Source organism: Ceratotherium simum, unplaced genomic scaffold, assembly GCF_057802395.1.
Source record: "Ceratotherium simum simum isolate JZ-2026a unplaced genomic scaffold, ASM5780239v1 HiC_scaffold_43, whole genome shotgun sequence".
Taxonomy (NCBI): Eukaryota; Metazoa; Chordata; class Mammalia; order Perissodactyla; family Rhinocerotidae; genus Ceratotherium; species Ceratotherium simum.
Window position 1 is genome coordinate 7,269,371 of NW_028261259.1, and position 19,621 is coordinate 7,288,991.

A 19,621-nucleotide genomic window follows, 5' to 3' on the forward strand; every position below is an offset into this window, starting at 1 on the left:
CAGTCAAAAAAAGATGTTATAAACAAGGAAAGAGAGAAGTCTAGCTCTTATACCACTCCAACTGAGGCGTTTGGTTGGAATAAGAGCTACCGTTATCAATTCCTGCTTTTCACGGATGGATGGGTAGATAAAGAGAGAGAGAGAGAGATAATGTGTGTATGTAGAGGATAGTATAGATTCATATCGTTCCAAGGTCTGTCAGCTCAGAAGACCTAGAAGAACGACACTCCAGTAATAAGGAGAATACCTATCAACCAGCCAGAAATTGCTTTCTAAGATACTATTCTAAAGAAAAAGGAAGAAACCAGGGCTCTCTGGAGGAATAGTGGATTCCAGGGCTACGGTAGAGGAAATACAACCTGATCCTGAAATATCACTGAAGGATATTCTAGTGGAAAATAAGGATTCACAAAAAGAAGCCCCTAAAATCTGCTTAAAAATCCCCCCTCAGGTCTTTGAATAGCACCTAACTTGTGCATGTGCAGGGAATGAATCTAGGAGACTTAGAAGAGAAAAGCCACTGAAAACTGAATATTGTGCAGAAATTTCGGAGATCACACATGCCAGGAGTTGAAGGTTGGCTTTTGGAGTCATCTGGAGTGGAATGACCTTGATAAAAAAAAAAAAGTCCTGGCTTTCAATTATGACCCTAGAAATGTCACAGCGTGAGAGTCAGTGCCACACACTAAGAGTAAGATCTACATCTCGGGAGTCAGTGCAAAACTGAAATAAATATGTCATTTTAGGTTCTCCTTCAGAGGCTCAGCGTGATCCATTCGTACTGGAAACCTAATCTTTAGAGGAAGGAAACATGATTAAGAGCTTCTACAAGGTATTGTTCACAAGATCCAGCACACAACAAAAGATTAATAGACATGCAGAGCAGCAGGAAAATGCTCTCAATTATGAACATATAAATCAGTAGAAGCAGACCCAGAGACAATCCAGATACCGGAGTTAGCAGACAAGGATTTCAAAATAACTATGAATGAAAGAAACATGGACAATTGTAGAAAATGAAAGACAAACTAGAAATCTTTAAAACAACCAAAGGAAAAGGACACGTTTCCTTCAAAAGAGCAATAAGAAGTCTGATAACTTTTCAAAAAAGACTGTGGAAGCAAGAAGACATGAATGACATCTGACAGCTAAAGGGTTGAATGGGAGAAAAAAAAAAACCCTGCCAAATTAACATTCTTTGACTTAAGAAAAATATTCTTCAAAAATGCAGACAATTTAAAGATATTTTCCAAAGGGGGTTTAAAAAAACAAGCTAAAACAGTTAAACAACAGCAGAACTGAAATTCAAGAAACTCTAAAGAGCGTTTTCAGGCTGAAGGAAAACAATTACACCCAAAGACACTAATGTTAGGAATGATCATCGGCAGGAAACAAAATGTAAGTTTTTATAATGAATATTGACTTACTAAAACAATCCTGTATACTTTTACAACTTTTACGTAAGTCTCAACATTTTCAAAATAAAATGCGTTTAAAAACACGTTGAACTGATACCCGAAAACTAACGATGATGGAATCCCCTCCAAGGGAATCCCCACTCCACCCTCCAAGACTAGAGATTATGCAGCCCCAGCAAATGGTGCTCACAATCTGCATCCAACAGCAGATGTGACAGAAGCCCTAGCGAGACACCACCAGTTCCTTCCAAAACTAGAGGCAACCGGAACTCAGATAACATCTGTCATCCACAAACACAAATGCTGGGGTCTGAGCAATCAAGACCTCCATCCCCTCAAAACTAGAAATTATGAGACTCCAGCAAGAACCCCCTAGTAACTTCCAATTCTAGAAATGAGAGCAGCCCCATAAGTCACACACTTACCTGCTCCTCAACACTAGAAAATGGGAAGCCACAGCCCAGTGACCCACCCAGTCTATGCCAACAATACTGACAAGGGCAGACCCAGAAAGAGAGACTTCTGATCTCCCCCAACACTAGAAGAAAGGAGTTCTATAAAGACCCCTCCAGAGCCCCCTGACTAAAGATAAGTCGAATCTCATGCAATTATCCCAATCCTCTCCCTGAATTAGAGACACTGGCCCTCCATTCAGTGACCGCTCCATGTCACCCTAACACTTGAGAAGTGTGAGCCCCATACAAGCAGTGGTCCTCCAGCGTCCAAGCACCAGAGAAAACAGGAACCTCACTCTCATACCTCCCAGTTATCCCCAACATCATGAGGACTCCATCAAATGATGGAAGCTTCAGCAAGTGATCTCCCACATTCCTGCAAGATTAGAGATGTTGGAAACCCCAAAAAGCAACTTACAACCCCCTATACACCAAGAAGAAGGGAGCCCCAACAAATACCACACCATTTTAACCAACACAAACCCCAGCTTGCCTCTTTACTCCTCAGACTAGATATGAGTATACCCAGCGAAGAGTAACCCATTGTCCCCGCCCAGAAAAGAAATGACCAGTCTCCCTAGGCAACACACCAGGCTCTCCAATGTAAGTGTCAAACAGATCCTCAGAAAACTCCCTCTCTTCCCATTATCACAAAATAAGAGTCTATAGAAGCATCAGCAAGCAGCACTCAACACAAATGAGAGGAGCCCACAATGCAAGTCCCTCAAATCCCTACCAACAGGAGACGCCGGCCCCTGTGGTGATTCCTCCCTAATCTCAAAAACAAGGATCATTCTGAGCCCCAGCTGCCAGCTCGTCAGCGTCCTCTTGCTATGTATATGTCTCTGTCCCCAACTGTAGTGGAGAGATGGAGCCCCATCTAATATCCCCTGCCCTGGGGAATGTTGAGGACCCAGTCTCAGAATAAGGAACACAGCAGTTGTCCTGACAAGCCACCAAACACCCCCAAGCTCCCCTTCTACAAAAGGTGACAGGAGCCCAGGAAGCAGACTTTCCCCCACCATTTCCTACTCCAGCAAACCCCTCTTATCTGTTGCACATCCTGCTGACCAACAGAATATCCTTTACTGCTAAAAGAGTCACTAGGAGCCAAGGAAGGCTGGATCTGGGGGAGAGGCTGAGAAGGATAGAGAGGGGAGAGGTGCAAAAGTAAAGGGAAAGATGAGACTTTCCATGTTGTCCCAAACACAGCCATGAATTTCAGAGGGCCCAAATAGCTCCAATCAAACCAGGTTCTCAGGGGTGAGCTGGAGCAGAAGAAAAGGAATTCTGGGCTGATGAGGATAGGTCGCCTGGAGGAAAGGTGGGTGTGTAGGCTAGCAGCCAAGATAGCCACCAATGCTACTTTCCACCTGTATTTAGGCCCTGTGCAGTCTCCTCTCAACATCCGATTAGCCGTGAATTGTCATGAACCCAAATGATCAATACAGTGCTGCAGAAATGACAGTGTCTCACATCTGAGGCTACATCATAAAACACACTGACGCTTCCTCCTTGGTCTCTTAGATTGCTCCCTCTCTAGGGGAAGCCATCCACCATGCCATGAGGATGCTCAAGTAGCCCTGTGGAGAGGTCCACGTGGAGAGGAACCAACTTGTCAACACCAATTGCTCACCATTCAGTGAGCCACCTGGGAAGCTCTTCCAGCCTCAGTCAAATTTTGAACTTTAATGACTATGTATGCTAGCATGTTTAGTTGTTAAGTATACTGCTCTCTGCAACCTACTTGAAAATGCATTAAACAGAGATGGATTCTTGGGTGATAAATGGATGGAGGTGGCAAAGTAAATATAGTAAATTGTAACTGATGGAATGTAGGTGTGGACTGTCTTCATTAGGGCTGCCATAGGAAAGTACCACAGACCAGGTGGCTTAAACAGCAGAAACTTTCTTTCTCATAATTCTGGAGGCTGGAAGTCCAAGATCAAGGTGCCTGCAGGATTGGTTTCTCCTGAGTCCTCTCTCGTTGTCTTCCAGATGACCATCCTCTTGCTGCCTCTTCACGTGGTCATCCCTCTGTGCATGCGTGCCCCTGGCGTCTCTTGGTCTATATGTCCCAATTTCCTCTTATAAGGACAGTGATCAGATTGGATTAGTGTCCACCCTAATTGCCCTATTTTATCTCAGTTACTTTCTTTTAAGTCACAGCATCCAAATAAATTCACAGTAAGTGGTACTAGGGATTAGCGGTTCAACACATGACTGTTGAGGGGACAGAATTCTGTCCATAACTTGACTGTTCAACTGTTTCAAATTATTTCCATGCCTGAACATTTTTCCTAAGAAAGTGGGTGCAGGTGATGTTCTAAGACAGGAAAGAAAAAATGAATTGTTAACAAAAAAATTATGTTGGAACCCCCAGTTGTTCTGTGGAATAGGGATTATCATGGATTTAATATAAATATTAAAGCTGTGAAAGTCCTAGAAAAAACCAAGGGATAAGTATTTTATATAGAATCTCAGAGAAAAGATGGTCTTTTAAAAGTATAACATAAAACAAGAAACGAAGTTAACATGTTTGATTTCCTTTAAAAAATCTGCATGGCAGTCGTTGCATGGCAGCACCGACTAGAGGCAAAGACAAAAAAAAAGAAAAGAGGAGACCCTGGGGGTGCAGAGTCTGACCTGCGCTGAGCCCGCGGACCCAGCCCGTGGGGAAGGCCACTGGGGGGCAGTGACCACGCCAGCTGACCGGCGGAGAGAGGACATCATCACAAAAATCTAATTCATTAACATTAAGGAACACTTACCAACGAAAAACGAAGAATCCGTTGGAGAAATGGACCAATTACGAAGAACAGTTCACAGGAAACACAGAATGCTCTCAGTATAGGAGGTGATTCTCAACTTCACCCACCAAAGTAAAAATACGAAGTAAAACACCAAGATTCTTGTTTTTATTTATCAGATTAGGAACATTTACTGTTTGTTTAATATGTTGATCTATTAGGATGTAGAGAAAGTGGCACTCTCATACCACAGTGAAGAGGGGGTGAATTTGAACAACCTCCGCCCCCGGACACGAGGGCCTTGACAGTCAGAGAGAGCCCAGCTGAGCCCAGGACTTGGCGGGAAAGAGCTGAACTGTGGCAGTGAACTCTGAGAAAGCCGAAACCAGACGGAGAGAGACGAACCCGAACAGCTGAGCCGAGGAGCGGAGGGGAGAGGTGGAGGGAGCCGAGGCAGGCAGAAAGAGCCGAAGAGAAACGGAAAGAGCCGAAGAGAAACGGAAAGAGCCGAAGATGTGAAGACACAGCAGAGGCCAGGCGGAAGGGCCCGAAGCCTGGTTGGAGGAGCCAAGCCCAGCCAAAAAGCAGCGAGAGGTGGCAGAGAAAGCTGAGCCCAGGGGCCGCTGGGAAGAGCTGAGAGGTCGTGGGCAGCGGAGACAGGACAAGCTGGCGGTGCCGCAGAAGGAAGCGGAGGCGAGGACGGCGGAGAATGAAGGCGACCGCCCTGGATGGGAGCCTGGAGCCTCCCACGCGCCCGAGCTGCCCCGAGCGCCCCGCCGGAGGGTCGTCGACCCGGTCCCCGCTGCCCTCCTCCCCGCTCCTCCGGCCCCGCCGCTGCCCACGCCGCGGGGCAGTCTGGCCGGACAGCGGCGTGTCCTCCGCCCACGACGAGGACGTGCGTGTCCCCACGGCTGGATCCTCCGGACCTGATGGCTGCGTGGAGTCTGGCGCCGATGTCTGCCGTGGGGACTGACCCTGGGGGTGCAGAGTCTGACCTGCGCTGAGCTGGCGGACCCAGCCCGTGGGGAAGGCCGCTGGGGGGCAGTGACCACGCCCGCTGACCAGAGGTCTGGGAAGAGGCCCCCATCCTAGACGGAGGCTGGAATGCGAACTGTGGGCCCCTCCTGACCGTCTCCCCACTTCCAACACCAGCGCCAGGCTCTCATTCAGGGCTCTTGATTGTGTCCAGCAGAGGATTGTTAGAGTAATCGCTCACGGAGCCTCTGGGAGGATGGGGATGGGCTGGAGCCCCACTGAGGCTGCTTCTATTAGCTGTTGTCCAAATCCATCATCATCAGAGCGTTGCTCCCACCTCCTAGTTCAGAGTCTGTGTGGGTGCTTCTGATCCACAGAACTGTTACCCTGGCTGTAGTGCGGAGGCTGCAAATGGACATATCTGGCATTTTCTGCTTTTAAATCAGGATGTTGGTGTTGTCTCCTCCCAGGATCACAAAGTGAGGGAAGCCAACAAACCTAGGATAGGGGTTCAGTGGCTGAGAAACCAAGAAGGATGACAGATGTCTACTAGGAGGCCCTGTACTTGAAGTTTTTTAAGAGGAATCACTGGAGACCACATGTGTCAGCAACCTTGGGAATTTCCACTCTAATTGTTTATGTTAAAGTTGCTGCAGCTGGAAAGCATGTATTGGACTTGGCAGTCTTCAGCGAGGTGGCCACTACTGGTCCCAACCTCTGCCTTTTAGAGCCCTTGCTAAAGGCTCCACCAGTGTTTACATTGAGGAGACCTGGTGCCTAAGCAGACCTGAGCTGACTGGATGGCAGTGAATACGAAGTGTGATGGGAGACATTGATGTTGGGCCACTGAAGGTGAGAGTGGGACCAGCAAAAGGTGGACCAGAGCAACCCAAATATCATCATCTGATGAATGTATAAACACAATGTGATCCGTATCTCTGTACATTGTATGTTCTTCAGCCATAAAGATATGAAGGACACGTGCTACACCATGGATGCACCTTGAAGACCATCTGCTAATTGAAAGCATCTAGTCAAAGAAGACCACTTATTATATGATTCTATTTACATGGAATGTCAAATATGGGCAAATCTGTACAGACAGGAAGTAAATTTGTGGTTGTTTAAGGTTGGGGGTGAGAGAAGGAAGTGCATGGGTAATACTCAATTATTTCTATTTGGTTCTTTTTACAATTTCTATTTACTGATATTCTCTGTGAATTGAGACATCATTCTCTTTATTTTCGTTGGTCCTTTGTCCCTACTTTCCATTAGCCCTTTGAGCGTATATAAGAGAGTTGTTTTAAAGTCTTTGTCTCATGAGTCCAATGCCTGGGCGTCCTCAGGAAAAACTTATGTCAGTTTCCATTTTATTCATATGAACAGGCTATACTTTCCTCCAGCTTCATATCATTTGTAATTTTGTAGTGGTAACTGGACATTTTGTGTATTAGAATGTGGTCGTTGTGAGAATCAGATTCTTCTCTCTCTCCAGGTTTTGCTGTTGTGGCTTTTTATGAGCTGCAATCATCCTTTTGTTTAGTGACTTTTCAAAGTATTTTTGCAAAGACTGTGTTCTTTGATGTGTGTGGTCACTGAAATCTCTTTTCAGTTGTCTTAACAATCAGCAAGTGACCTGACAGAGATTTCTTTAAATGCAAGGATCCAAAAGAACACATTTTAACAAAAGAAAAACTTAAAATATCTCCAGTCTTTTTTTTTTGTGAGGAAGATCAGCCCTGAGCTAATATCCATTGCCAATCCTCCTCTTTTTTTTTTTTTTTTTGCTGAGGAAGACTGACCCTGGGCTAACATCCATGCCCATCTTCCTCTACTTTATATGGGACGCCATCACAGCATGGCTTGACAAGCGATGCATTGGTGTGCGCCCGGGATCCGAACCTGCGAACCCTGAGCAGCCAAAGCAGAGCGCGTGCACTTAACTGCTTGCACCACTGGGCCGGCCCCAAAATATCTCCAGTCTTTGCAGCTGGGCCCCCTGTAGCTCTTCCTTAGACTTTACCCCCTACCTGCATGGAACCCACAGATCTGCCAGAGGTGCAAGCCCAGGTCTTCTCAGTTCTTCTCTGAGCACCCGTCCATCCTGGGCATGCACATTGCACTCCGGCTTCCCTGGTAGATGCAGTGGCCGTTCTAAGCCTTGATTCCCCAATAAACTTCCTACTCAGATGCCTCCTTTCCAGATTTTTATGTATCTCTCCTGCCCCAGCCTTCATCCCTCACCAAGACATTTACCAGTAGCATAGACCTTTAAATCTTTCATCAGACAATGACACCACCTGGAAAGACCCTCCTGCCTGAGGGGGAGAAATGACTGTCACCTTCTGCGCTGGTCCCTCAGGGACCCAAAAGACAGATCACTACCACCCAGTCACACAATCACCCTATTTGAAGAAGCAGGTTAGTATTTATCATCTGTCATGAGGGAGCCATGCAAGGAATCTTGGCTCCCATCCTCTCACATCCTCTGCTGTACCAGGGTATGGCAGCGGGTAGGCATTAACCAAAAACACCACAGTGCTTTCTTACCCAAATTCAGCCACGTTTTCCTTCATTAATCACTCCTCTGGATGCTGTAAGTTTTTTATTATAATTCAGAGTTCTGAAACACTTGATTCTGTCAGTTTTGTCCAACTGAACGGTTGCTTCACTGGAGAGAATGATTCTGTGAGCACGTTAATTTGCCTTTGTTGTTAACGGAACTGGGGAAAGGTTTTGATATGTCACTTTGTCCTTATTCTCCTTCATGTTTATTTTGTTTGGTGGTTGGTTCTCAAAAATTCTTCTTTCATTTCGTAGACTTTCTCTTCCATATGAATTTAAGAATCACCATCACGATTTCAAAAAAAGTTATTTTTAAGTTTATTATGTTGAATCAAGTACTTTTGAGGAAAACAACTCCTCCAATATTGTTGTTGAAAACAACTCCTCTGATATTGTTACCACTCATATCTGCCTGAGCCAGCTCCCAACCTCAATTGAGGGTAGAGGATGTAGTCAGTTGAATAACGTCTCCCTAAGAATCAAGTGTACCCAGAACCTCAGAATATGACTTTATTTGCAAACAGGGTCTTTGCAGATGTGATTAAAGATCCGCAGATGAACTCATCCTGGATTTAGGGTCGGCCCTCAATTCAATGACTGGTGTCCTAATAAAAAGACAGGACACAGAGACATGGAGGGAAGATGATCACGTGAAAAATGTAGGCATAGTTTGGAGATCTGCTGCCACAAGACAGGGAAGCAGGTACCACCAGGAGCTGGAAGAAGTGAGGGAGGATTCTCTGCTGTTGATAAACTGAATCAATTGTAGGGCTCCCCTTTGTTCTCACTCAAACCATCAAATCCTAATAGTACCTTGTCTTAAAAATTCTGATTATCACGTGTCTTATCATATGGATGTCCTGAAGATCATGGACCATGCCCTATGTCATCATTTAAATTTCCCATGTCCGCAATTATCACATGTGAACACCTTCGTTTTTCAATGTAACTCATTGAAATCATGGTCTACATCTAAGAATTCGTCAGGAATAAATTAAAGGTATGGGAAAGAAAACCCAACTAAAGTTAACTTAAAATAATTTAACAGAATATAAGAGGGAAGAAAACATCCAATGAGGGAAGAAATCAGCTCATGGTAACGAGACTTGAGGAGTGGATTGTGTCCAGGCACTGAGATGCAGCATACAAATGAGGGGACAGGTCTTGTTCTGACCGTCCGCCAAGCCCACCCCTACTCTGCTGTCCTCCCAGGTGGCCTCAGACCTTGTCAGTGGCTCCTACACTGTGACCTCTCTCAGCTCCACTCCCCAGAACTCCAGGTCTGGCAGGTAAGAACCCCATGTATACCCAGCTCTACCTCCTGTTTGATAAAGGGTCTTGTGCCTGGATCCTATTGGACCAGAGAGGGCCATTTGACACCCCCTGTCCCAGGACATCAGGGGGTTTGTAATATACAGATTAGCTCACACTGAGGAATTAGAACAGCCTAATCCTAGGGAGGTGTCAACCCCACACCGAAGCTGTGGGCTCCAGGAGGGAGCCATCGTTGTGTCAAATCCAGAGGCCATTGTCAGGATGCACAAGGCACAGCTGTCCACCTCCACTCACTCTCTGCCCTTCTGTTTCTCAATCACTATGAACTTCTGAAATAGGCTTCCTTCCCCATGGCTGCTAAGACTGCTCTATCAAAGTTCTTCAAGAAAGTCCAGAAAATTCCAGATCCTTCCAAAACTACATCAGTCCTTTTCCATCCTGACCCAGTAAAAGAGTCCTACCATCTGACTTCTGTAACTTGACCCTTTTTGCCACCAAATATTGTTCATCACATGTTTATTGAATAATTATGGTGTGACCTACTCTGTGAGCAGGTGGACAAGTATCGTTGACGCAGGACCTAGTGTCAAGGTGAAGGCAGCAAGCCTGCTGCCAAGATTCACTCAGTGCAAAATGCTCCCAAACAACATTTTCCTTGTTAAGAATCTAAGGTGAACTCTATTTTAAAAAATCACCGAGGTGATTTTAGGTAACAGATAAGGCTGTAACAGGTAGAATAAGGGCTAGTTAAATTATATGAAAATGGCTTGTATTTGAGTTAGCATTTGGCAAAGATAAGGATACAACTTATGTTAGAATGAGATATAAAAGCAAGCTTAGTAAAGTAAGACTTTTATGGAATCAAATTAATTTAACGTTAAACAACGTTAAAGGTCTTTACAATAGGTATCATCTTTTCCTGATTGCAAGTATTCTAAAAAAATATAACTAAAAATACTAAATGATCCCTTAGGCCAAATTACCTTTAATATACAAGTGAATAAGAATCATGGTAAGCAGAAATTGCAGTATACAAAGACAAGTAAAGATCTTCTTTCTTGTCACATGAAACCCGATCTTTCACCCACACAACTGTCGACTCTTCACATTTATGTCTTTCAAAAGAGTTTAATAAAGTACAATTATAAAATGACAAAGCATCACGGTCCGGAGCAAGAAGAGGGGTTGACATTAAATGAGGCGAGTGAAACTGGGGGCTGTTCATGGGGAACCACTTCCTCAGGGCCACAATTCTTGGCTTCTTCAGCATGACCTTCTCCTATTTTCCATCAGGTCCCAGAACATCGTTCCTGGCTCCTTGCTCTCTCTGCCTCCCTGTCAAACCTGTCTGCCCTCAGGGCCTCAGTCAGTCTTTCCTTTGCCTTTTTCACTTTCTGACTCTGTCTCCAGATGTCTACATAAGTTACGGGCTGTCTGTAGAGTGGTTGGGGGAGACTGAGACCCACTCCTGGGATCACATCTGCCCAGTCTGAAGACTGTGTGGCAGTGGGGTTGAGGCTGGGGTTTAGAGACCCAGCACCAACACAGCCCAGGGATTCACCTGGACCACCTGGTGCAATTATATTTAAGGTATTTGTGATATAGAAAGTACTTAAAACTTCTCTTTCACTGCAGCAGACCTGGAGTCCCTGCAGTCTCCTGTATGCACAGACTTACTGAGGGATCTGCAAGGTCTCCTCCCGTTGACTGTACCTGACCTCATTGTCAGGGTGGGAAGTTATCCTTGTAACTGGTCTCTTGAAAATGCAGCTGGTGAGTCTTATAGGAAGTGCAGACCTTTCACGATGTTTCCACTTGCTCTTGGCTAAATGGACCTGTCTTTTCTTCTCTGAAGTCTGTGGCATCATATTTCTTTTGAGCTTCCCCTTTCAAAACAAAATGAAATGTTAAATTTGAATAAAATGGGAGATGCAAACTGCCAGCCATGGAGAATGTCCTCACCTCATTTGGATCTTCCACCCTCCTGTATCCTGGAGAAATATCTCTGAAGCTGCCCTGTGCATCACAATCATCTGGAGGGTTGTTAAAACACAGATTGCTGGACCTCCACCCAAGGACCCCTGGGGAGGGCTAAGAATTTGCACTTCTCATTGTTCCCTGATGATGCTGATGCTGCTGGCACAGGCACCACACACTGAGAACTAGATCCTGGGACATCAAGCTGTTATGAGTCAAGGGCAGAAAGGACTATGAAAATTAGATGGTCGTGTGCCCAGAGCATAGTAATTTAGTGCCTCATCTCTAATGAAATCACATTCCTCTCAGCAATTTGATGCTCACTTCACTTGCACACCTAAGTCCCATCTTCACTCAAATATTCTCCTTTTCATAAGTAAATAACTCACACATGCCATATTCCCATCACACAGTCCTATTCACTGTAAATAACCATTTTTCCTCCCCTGACTCTTCCTCTCTCCTCCTACTCCTCCCTGTTAATCTGGGCTCCACCAACTGACTTAACACAATTGATGCTTCTTAGAAGTCAATCCTGCTCTCACATTTGTTCCACTTCCACACCCTCTTCTAGGCCATCCCATCCATTTCCCTGGCTTCAAATACCAGTAATGAACTAGAAATGTCCGTAGAGTCAGCACAGATCTGGCTTCAACCCTGAGACCCAAATATCCATCTGCCCACTCACCACATCAGTGATAACTCGATGACTCAGCTTGCAGTTAGCAGGTCCCAAGTTGAACAAACCAGTTCTCCAAATAATCACCCATATCTCAGGGTCCCCTAATCTCACTTGTTGGTACTGATATCCTGTCTACACCTGAGTGTCATTCTGGACACCCTGCCACTCCACACATGTACATCAATGAACCATCCGTCCTCCCTCCTGAATCCACCTAAAAATTCTCCACTTTTGAATAATTCTTGAGCACCTTTCAGATTTCCTACAAAATGCCATTTCCACAGAGTGGCATTTCCTGATCCAGCCATCAAAATTAATGTCACATTGTCTCTTAATTTTTAAAATTTGTAATTGTACGTGTATTATCATCTGTTTCTCTCATAGTGTTTTTCTCACTAAATTGGATACTCCATGAAGTGAAGACTAATGTGGACTGTAATGTTTTACACTGCCATATTCACTCATTGCTGTGCCCTTAGAAGGTACTCAATACATTTATTGAAAGAAATTATTCAAACTCCAAAAAATACTTTCTAAAATTTTCAAACAAATTCACTTGACTGAAATTATACAAGGATATAACCTGTTTTGTGGTATACTGCAATAAATTATCACTAATATTGCAAATCCTTTCTGTCTGTAATTCATTTTAAGACTCTAGCCACAATAATCTATTTGAAATGTAAACCTAATCAGTGCACCTTTCCTTTACAATCTCTCATTTCTGTCTTCAGTTACTCTTTTTTTCTGTGTGTGTGAGGAAGATCGGCCCTGAGATAACATCTGCCAATCCTCTCTCTTTTTTTTGGTGAGGAAGACTGGCCCTGGGCTAACATCCATGCCCACCTTCCTCTATTTCATATGAGATGCCGCCACAGCATGACTTGACAAGAGGTGCGTTGGTGCACCCCGGGATCTGAACCGGAGAACCCTGGGCTGCCTCAGCAGAGCGCACGCACTTTATTGCTTGCGCCATCAGGCCAGCCCCTCAGATACTTTTTAACAGTGAAGTCATAAATTTCGTTTCATCCCTGTTGTCCTGCCATAATGATTAATATCATCCCTTTCATTCTGCAACATGTCCCAGTTTGGAGGGAAAGTTATTTGATCCTCCCATTTATAGAGCACCTATTATAAGCCAAGTTATGTACTAAAACCCATGATCCAGAATTTAACTTAAAAAGTCACTGCCCCTGTTTATTTTAATCTTAGTGAAAGGGATGAGTTAATAAAGAGACTAATGAATGTGTAATATAGTGTTAGGTATAATTAGATCCTGTAATAAACAGTAAGGGCTATGCAGAGATACAGAGACAGAGGGAGGGATGGAGGAAGAACAGTAAGGAAGGATAAAGGGAAAGAAATTACCTACAATTATTTCATTTATTTATTTATTTTGTGAGGAAGATCAGCCCTGAGCTAACATCCATGCCAATCTTCCTCTTTTTTTTGCTGAGGATGACTTGCCCTGTGTTATCATCTGTGCCCATCTTCCTCAACTTTATATGGGATCCCGCCACAGCTTTGCCTGACAAGTGGTGCCTTAGTGCGTGCCCAGGATCTGAACCCAGGCCGCCAGCAGAGGAGCGTGTGCACTTAACTGCTACGGCATGGGGCCAACCACCTACAATTATTGATGATGAAGAGATTAGGGAAGGACTAACTGATGAGGTGATATTTGAGCACAGAACTGAATATTTTTTAAAAAAGACCAATAACATTGTGGGTAAAAAATTTTCCAGAGATGGGAACTATGTGAAAGGTGCAGGGCTGAATACTAATTCCACTTCCCACTGATTTTGTTCGTTAAAAACAAAACAAAACAAATGTCTGGCCTATTAACCCAAGAAAGCTCCCTCTACAGAAAAGTACAATACCTTGAACATTACCTAACAAACATTAACACCTAAGAAACAACTTTCAGTAAGGTTTGTTCTTGTTTTAAGAGCTACGGCCTGCTCACTTAAAGAGGTTTCACAGAAGGACAAAGTGTAGAAATGGACATTCTTGCCGTCCATATGGATTCCACGCTTACCAGAATAGGCTGGCTTGGAAAACAGAACAATGCAGGTTCCTCCATGGCTGCAGAGTTGTCCTGCTGACCCCACTCCTGATGTGCAGACAGCCTGTGGATTGCTGGAAAATGCAGGGACTTCTGCCTCTGATTCCCCTTTTATGGAGGAAGGGAGTGGATAATCCAATCAGTGGATGATCCAGAGGAGACATCTTGTCTCTTATCAATGGGATTTGAGAGATTCCTAAAGATTTATACCTAAACACAAAAATGTTGGATTATTGACACTGTCAGATACTGTTGGTAGATGAAAACATTTAATACAATTGTGTGGGGAGGTGGTATTTGCAGTTTCTATCAATATTTTAATGTTTCCTTTTTCTTCCACTATGGATACCTTCCGTAAAATTAGAAATGGAAGTTTATATGTACAAAATGTCCATACAACTTATGTTTTAATAGGAAAAAATAGAGACTGTGTAAACGTTTATCAATAAAAGAATGTCCAAAATTTTTATTAACAATTCTCTAGAACATAGCACACAGCCATTAAAAAGAAATTAGTATTTTGTGCATTAACATCTCAGGTAATTTCCAGTAACCTTGTAATTATTTCAACCGTCTTACTCTTTCCCTTCCCTTTGACCTGAATAATTAATGTTCCTTTACTCTCTTTACTTCACTGATGTTGATTTAACACTTTTATTATTCCATTAATTCCTCTATAAACTTATTAGTTGAAATCATATAGAAATCTTTGTTTAATTGCACTAATGGTTAAATCCCGAATCCTTAATACAGTCTAATATGAATAATTACTTTTACCATCTCCCCCAAATGCTAATACCTTCAACACTTTCAATTCTATTTTTAACCTTCCTGACATTTGTATTACTGTTTTCATGCATTTTATTCTACATATATTTTAATCTCCATGAGAGATTTCTAGAATTACTTCACAAAATAAAATTCATTTATATTTATTTATAAATTATCCTTTCCTTTCCTCTTCAGTCCTTCCTGCATTCCTGGTTTTCAACCTGGGATCATATTCCTTTGGATGTGATAACTCACTGCAGTATTTTGTCTAATTCAAGGCTACTAACAATGAAAAGTTTCACTTTAAGTTTTTCTAGAACATTGTAATTTGGGGCACTATTGCTGCTGGGTGTAGAATTCTGGTTTGACATGAGATTTCTTTTAGCATTTTAAAAATGCTGCTCTGTTGATGTCTATCTTATTTTCTTTATGGGTAGAAATCACCAATTGGCCTTTTTCTTGCTTATTTGGCCTCTCTAGTCCCTAAAATCCATTACATTAACTTTGGATTTTAGACCATAGTTTATTTCATTAATATTTCCTGTATATGCACTCTGCTTAGGGAATCTTGAATTAATTGAACCTGTGGATTGATGTCTTTCTTCAACTGGGAACATGCTTGTGTATTTTCACTTCTGATATCAATTCCTCCCCACGTTGTCTCTACTTCCCTTTTAATCACACCCCATGTGTCTTCTAATTCTACCCTGCATTTTCCAATGTCATTGACCCTATGGTTTTCTTGAGAGATTTGCTCTTGAACTGTCTTCCACTTTAGTAAACCAGCCTTTTGCTGGAATCAATTCCTTCTTAATTACTTAAATTCTTAATTTCATTTCTAACATAAACACAATATATAATTGAATTTTTTAAAAAAAGAGATAGCAGAGCAGTTTGACAATAAGGAGAAAATGATTTCCTTTTGATACAATAAAACTTAAATAGATAGGAGAAAATTATATATTGGATCATATTAAGATATATGAGGAGCCAGTATTCATTAAAATTCACCAGTAAGACAGAGTGGGTGGAAAACCTGAGTATCTTATTCTTTGTACTGATGTGGACTACATTTTGAAATGATAATATTTAGATTTCTTGGGTTAAATAAAAATGTTATAAAATCCAGTTTCATCTGTTTGTATTTACTTCTTTAACATGTGTTCTGGAAAATTTAAATGACATAGGTCACGTTGTGATGTCTTTGTTGGTCTTGGTTGGATAGAGCCATGATGTGATGGTTAACTTTAGGTGTCAACTTGACTACACTCAGGGGTGCCCAGATAGACTGTGAAGCATTATTTCTGGGTGTGCCTGTGAGGATGTTTCTGGAAGAGATTAGCATTTGATTCCATAGTCTACATAAACAAACCCACCTCACTAGTGTGTGTAGGCATCATCTAATCTGTTGAGGGCTCACTAGAACAAAAAGCAAAGAAAGGCTGAATCCACTATCTCCTCCTGACCTGGGATGTCCATCATTTCCTGCCCGTGGACATCAGATGTCCTGGTTCTAAGGCGTTCAGACTTTGACAGAATTATATCACTGTTTTTTCTGGTTCTCCAGCTTGCAGATGGCAGATTGTGGAACTTCTCAACCTCCATAACCTTGTGAGCCAATTGCTACAATAAATCTCCACTTCTATATGTTTATATATATTCTATGGTTCTATATCTCTAGAGAATCCTGACTAACACACATGGATAACAAAGTGCATATTAAGTGCACCTGGAGGAAATTTCCCAAGGCATAGGAGGCTCCCCCAACTCCCAGGAGGAAGCAATTCATCCCATCTGGCAGCAGGCATGAGCACGTGCACACACACACACACACACACACACACACACAAAGACAAATAATTTGAAAATGTGCTCAAGCTCAAACTCTCAGTCTCTGCCTTATTGTTGATCACAGCAGTGATTTCTACATGGCATGTTATACATCCTTTGCCATTTATGATCTCTTTCCTCTCACTAAGACTAAATCAAACAGGGGCAGTCAGTCTGTATAGTTATTTTGTAGATCACGGGTTTTATACCAGAGTTTTGTATGTAGTAAGTGCTTTACAAATAGAATGAACAAATAGTTTTCCCTCCAAAATGGAACATATCAGGTAATGAAAAGGGTAGTATTAATATTTGTGATAAGACAACAGGAGAAATATGTGCTGAAGATAGAAATGGAGGATTCAAAAGTTAAGATGAACTGATCACTTTTGCATTTTAAACAGATCATTGTAACTAGAGTCTCGTGATTGGATTACCAGGAGAAAGGATTTGGAATCTTAAGCTACTCTTGCTAATTTATTGCAGTGTACCACTATAAAGGTGGTATATTTGCACAAGAGTAGTTAAGTGGAGGGGCCGGCCCTGTGGCTTAGCAGTTAAGTGCGTGCTCTGCTGCTGGTGGCTGGGGTTCGGATCCTGGGTGCACACCAATGCACTGCTTCTCTGGCCATGCTGAGGCCGTGTCACACATACAGCAACTAGAAGGATGTGCAACTATGACATACAACTCTCTGCTGGGGCTTTGGGGAAAAAAAGGAGGAGGACTGGCAATAGATGTCAGCTCAGAGCCAGTCTTCCTCAACAAAAAGAGGAGGATTAGCATGGATGTTAGCTCAGGGCTTATCTACCCTGGAAAAAAAAAAAAAGATAGTTAAGTGGATGGATTTAAAATATTTCATGAAGCAAAGTTTTAGTGTTTGAATTTTATATGTATATAAATATAAAATATATATTGTGCACATAATATATGTGAGCCCTTTTTGTGTGCAAAGCCATATGTGAACACTATTGTGGGAAAATTTGGAAAATCCATATTAGTCTTGTCTTCATGGAATATCTAATTTAGTGAGAAAGAACCAAATCTTGAAAGAAATAGATAATAATGCACATATAACTAAAATAGAAAAAAATCAACAAAGAGGAAAAATGGGGTTTTGTAATTTAGGTTACTAGAGCAAGAGAGTTCACTGTGTGGAAATGCTAATTTGTAGGAGACCTGAAAGGTGATTAGAAATAAATCAGAAGTGGATAACCTGTAGGTAGATTCAGAAGGGTGGATGGATGGTTCATTGATATGTGAGTGTGGGGTGGCAGGGTGTCCAGAGTGACACCCAGGGGTAGACAGGTTATTACCACAAATAAGTGAGTTTGGGGACACTGAGAGAGAAGCAAATTATTTGGGGAAGCGATTTGTTCAACTTGGGACCTGGTCATTGTGAGTTTAGTCATCACTGATGTGGTGAGTGGGCAGGTAGATAAATGGGTCTGGGGATCAGAGTTAAGTCTCTGTTGATTCTTTGGACATGTTTGGCTCATTAGTGGTATTTGAAGCCAGGGAAATGGATGGGGTTGCCCCAGAAGGAGGGTGCAGATGGGGAACAGGTGTCAGAGCAGTGCTGACTTCTGGGAAGCATCAGTCGTTGTGGGGTGGTCATAAAGAGAAGCCAGGAAGTTGCTCAGGAAGTTTAGACAGGCAAGAGCAGGACAGTGTAGGGTGGTGAATCCCAAGGACAAATGGTCTTTTAAAAGGACATTGGAGTCCGCAATGTCACGTGCTACTGCAGAGCGTGTCAGATCAATCATGAAAAGTCCCTAGTGGATTAGTAAGAGACATGGCTTGTGAGGTTAGCAAGGGAAGCATCCGCAGAATCTGAGTGGGATTGGGTGGGCACTGTGGAAACAGAGGCATTGGGATATATGTGAACTTTTCACAATGGATCCCTGGCAGGAGGAGGAGAGGAGGGGTGTGGAGGGTGAGGACTATTAAGAATGCTGGATGAAAGATTGGTTTGTAGATGGTAAAGATTTGTACATATTTGAAACTTGAGGGATGATTCCAGTAGTGAAGTGATGGAAAGCACAACAAATATTGAGGGCATAATGTCATTGAAATGGAAGGAAAAGATAAAAATCAGAGTGGTTTCAGCCAAGAAATCAATTTCTTTGCATATAACAACAGAAAAGGTGTGAGAAATGAATTTCTCATGAGGAATATTTGTAGATCTGATGACTAGAGAGTGAAATAGTTCTTGTCTGGGGGTTAACAATTTATCTGTGAAATATGGAGGAGGTCGGAATATAGAGATTTATGGAACTCAAGAAATGGAAATAATTGAGTAGAGCATTCAGGAAGCATTAGAGAAATGCATATAGGTCCATTGGTTGCTGTTGATTCTTTGTTGGGATACACAGACTTCTGGTGCATTCTCTGTTCAGTGCAAGTGTCAACATGGCATGGCAGGTATTTGAAATCATCTGAAGTGTGCAGGGTGGATATGATGGCAATAAGGAGTCTGGGAGTATGGTCAGTGGATGATTGAAATGATGGACTGTGGAAACAGATTAATAGACAGGAGTATGAGAAGAAAAGAAAGAGAGGCTTGTGAAGATATTCCTGCTGGAGTAATCTAGTTTATTAAAGAATGATTATTTAGAGTGGATTTCTTTGTGTAAAAACTGGAAATGTGGAAATTTGTGTTGGGAATACGGTGTTTCTGAATTACTGATTTGCGAGCAGGAGAATTTTGGGTGAAGATAGGATCAGGGTGTGGAAGTGAATGACTAGAGATGGAATAGTGAATAATGTCATTAGAGATGAGGCACTAAAAGGAGCTATGGAGTCCTTGGAACTCGTCTGTCCCAATAACAGTGGGCTGTGGGGCACCAGCATGTGTGTATTTGAC

The 19,621-nt window shown here is 42.7% G+C and overlaps 1 protein-coding gene across 2 annotated transcripts in view; it reads right to left on the bottom strand.

Annotated features, from left to right (window-relative positions):
- Nucleotides 1–10,411: 10,411 nt before the first annotated feature.
- The window catches only part of LOC147911506 (ral guanine nucleotide dissociation stimulator-like), a 54,045-nt gene continuing 44,835 nt past the window's right edge, over nucleotides 10,412–19,621 (bottom strand). For both annotated transcript variants that reach the window (XM_087427999.1, XM_087427997.1), the window contains exons 23-24: nucleotides 14,133–14,369; nucleotides 10,412–11,324 (exon numbers count right to left, since the gene is read on the bottom strand). The gene's annotated coding sequence lies outside the window, so the exon portion shown is untranslated. The remainder of the gene's footprint in view (nucleotides 11,325–14,132; nucleotides 14,370–19,621) is intronic.